This window comes from Fukomys damarensis, unplaced genomic scaffold (genome assembly GCF_012274545.1).
Source record: "Fukomys damarensis isolate Sample0158 unplaced genomic scaffold, DMR_v1.0_HiC HiC_scaffold_19, whole genome shotgun sequence".
Classification (NCBI taxonomy): domain Eukaryota; kingdom Metazoa; phylum Chordata; class Mammalia; order Rodentia; family Bathyergidae; genus Fukomys; species Fukomys damarensis.
In genome coordinates, this window is record NW_022900931.1 from 34,256,093 (window position 1) to 34,258,586 (window position 2,494).

The 2,494-nt window shown below is 44.4% G+C and overlaps 1 protein-coding gene across 1 annotated transcript in view; it reads right to left on the reverse strand.

The window, feature by feature from the left end:
* The window catches only part of Phyh (phytanoyl-CoA 2-hydroxylase), a 9,547-nt gene extending 8,544 nt beyond the window's left edge, over window positions 1-1,003 (reverse strand). The window contains exon 1 of the mRNA XM_010621277.3: window positions 813-1,003. The gene's annotated coding sequence lies outside the window, so the exon portion shown is untranslated. The remainder of the gene's footprint in view (window positions 1-812) is intronic.
* Between the last annotated feature and the right edge of the window lie 1,491 nt (window positions 1,004-2,494).

The following is a 2,494-nucleotide window of genomic DNA, read 5'->3' on the forward strand; positions in this document are numbered from 1 at the left end:
AAAAAAAAAAAAAAAAAAAAAAAAAAAAAAAAAAAAATGCCCCAAAAGGATCAAATTTTAAATGACAACCTAACAGCTTGTAGCAAGAATACAAGAAATATTTATACTTTTTAATCTAACATATCTAAGACCTGAAGAAAATAATCTGGAAAAAAATTGAAAGCTTTATAATTAACTGTGGTCACCAAAAATGTGCATAAATGAAAGGAAAATTAATGACATATCCACACAATGAATTATGATTCGGGTATTAAAATTAACGTCACGTAATAGCACGGACAATGCTTTTTATAATAAAATATGATTACAATGTTGTAAAACAAGGCACTCTCTGTAAAAAGGAGACTGCAAAGAGACATATCCCCACTAAATTTTCTAAATAGTAACTGCTTTTCAGTAATGGAATTATGGATGATTTTTAAAATTTCCTTCTATTTATTTATCTGATTTTTATTTTTTAAAATAGTAACTCTAAATCGCTTCTCATCCTTCTGGCTCAGCCTGAGTGTAATGGTGAATTTATACCGTCTTTCAGATGGGAAACAAATCCAACATTTTCAACATTCACAGTTGCCTAGTCAATATACTCTCAGAAGAAATCTAAGTAACAAAGTCCAAGTAAGTACAGGGCACAGCCAGAAACTCCAGTCACTCAATCTGGTGCTTAAGACTGGAATGGTGGCTGTGTGAAAACATTTATGAAGTCCAAGGCCTTCCCCTTTAAAGATGAGTTAAGATAAGCGCTACCACCCCTGGGAAAACGTCTACACTCGCAATAGAGTTAGAAACTGAATCAGATGCACAGTACTTACTGGAACTGTTGAGAGCCGGGACTCGGGCAGACAGCCGCCGAGGAGGGGTGCGCTGCCTGGGCTGTGAATTAAGGCGGACACAGAACAATGTTTTCCAGAAACGACTGCCCCTGGCCGTGCTTTCCATGGCGGGCACCACACTCCTGCTTTGCAGCAGCCCCCGTGGGCACGCGAAGCCCAGTGCGGGGGTCTCTCCTGTCACCGTCACAGAAGCCCAGGAGGACAGGAAGCACTGGGACTTTATTTGCGGACCTGCAGGGCTCAGTGACCAGCCTGCAAGGCCCGGCACGACCCCAGTCGGAGGCCTCCGACCCTTCACCCCTCAGTTTCCTCCCTCCAAACTCAGCGGCTGGGGGCACAGGCCTGTAATCTGGCGCTCTGGGAGGCCGATGCAGGAGGACGAGTGCCTGCCCGGCCTGGGTAATTTAGCAACTTAGCGAGACTCTGTTTCTAATAATAATTTTTGGTGTTATTATTTTTCTATTAGTGCGTGTTTGAATTCAAGCAATTTGCAATCATCTCGGGCCACTATGTCCCAGTAGGATGCAGCTCAGAGGGAAGGCCCTGGGTTCAATCCCCAGTGCTGCAAGATAGATAGGTGAAAATTTAAAGAAATACAACCAAAAGTTCAACTTCTGCAGTAAGGAGAGAAACACGGACTATTTACAAAAGGTATTTTACTCAGTGGGACTTCAGTTCAAAATATTCAAAATAGTTTGGCTGATCATTAGGGGCCAAAAGTCTACTAAATGAGAAATCACTCTAACAGTCTGAGGCACAGTCAAGTATAATTTTAAATATGTGAAGGGACTAAAAAGCCTTCTGTAAAACCTCTCTTCTGTCCAGCACTGCAGATTACTGCCAGCTTCCATCTCCTTCCCCTCCTGCTTTCTGCGCGTCACTGCCCACAAGCACGCGGCCACTTCGCAGGTCGCATTTTTACACAGAACGGTGACACCGCCAGGCCAGAGGACGGAGATCAGCCCCAGCTCTGCCTTGGAGGCCAAAGGTGACTGCGGGCCGACCTCACTGCTGGACACCCAGCTTCCGCCTGCTGCTAATGCCCCCCGTCCCCTCTCCGCTACTCTACTGGCCTGGTTTCTTTTCTGTTGCTGTTCTTAGAGAAAAAAATTTAGAGGGGCCTGGGGTTTAGCTCAGTGGTTCCGATGCCTGACGCTCAAGGGCCCGAGTTCGATCACCGGTATGCCACCTCCACCCCAAAAAGAGAAAAAGAAAGAAAAAAAATTTAATGGTGTGAAAATGTTTACCACGCAAAGCTAGGTGAGAAAAAAGAGGATTCAATAAACTGTTCATAAAGAACAGTCCTAGGGCCGGGGATTTAGCTCAGCGGTTCAGTGGCCAGTTCAATCCCCGGTACCAAAAAAAAAAGAACAGTTCTAATTACGTAATATATGCATAGGAAAGAAAAAACACTAAAGAGGGTGGAAATGATGATTTGTGGCCAGAGGAATAATGAGCTGTATGTAATCTCCGCCCCCCCGCTACATGCCTGCATTTAAAAAACATATTTAAAAAAAGAAGAAAGATTATTTATTCCAAAATCCAAAGTGCTTCGAAATAAGGCTCGAGAGAAACTACTGCGAAGTTTCCGGGAGTCCACTTAGGACTAAACGACGCGGTCGCCCATCGATCGTGGCCGGTGCTGGCCGTGTCCCCGAAGG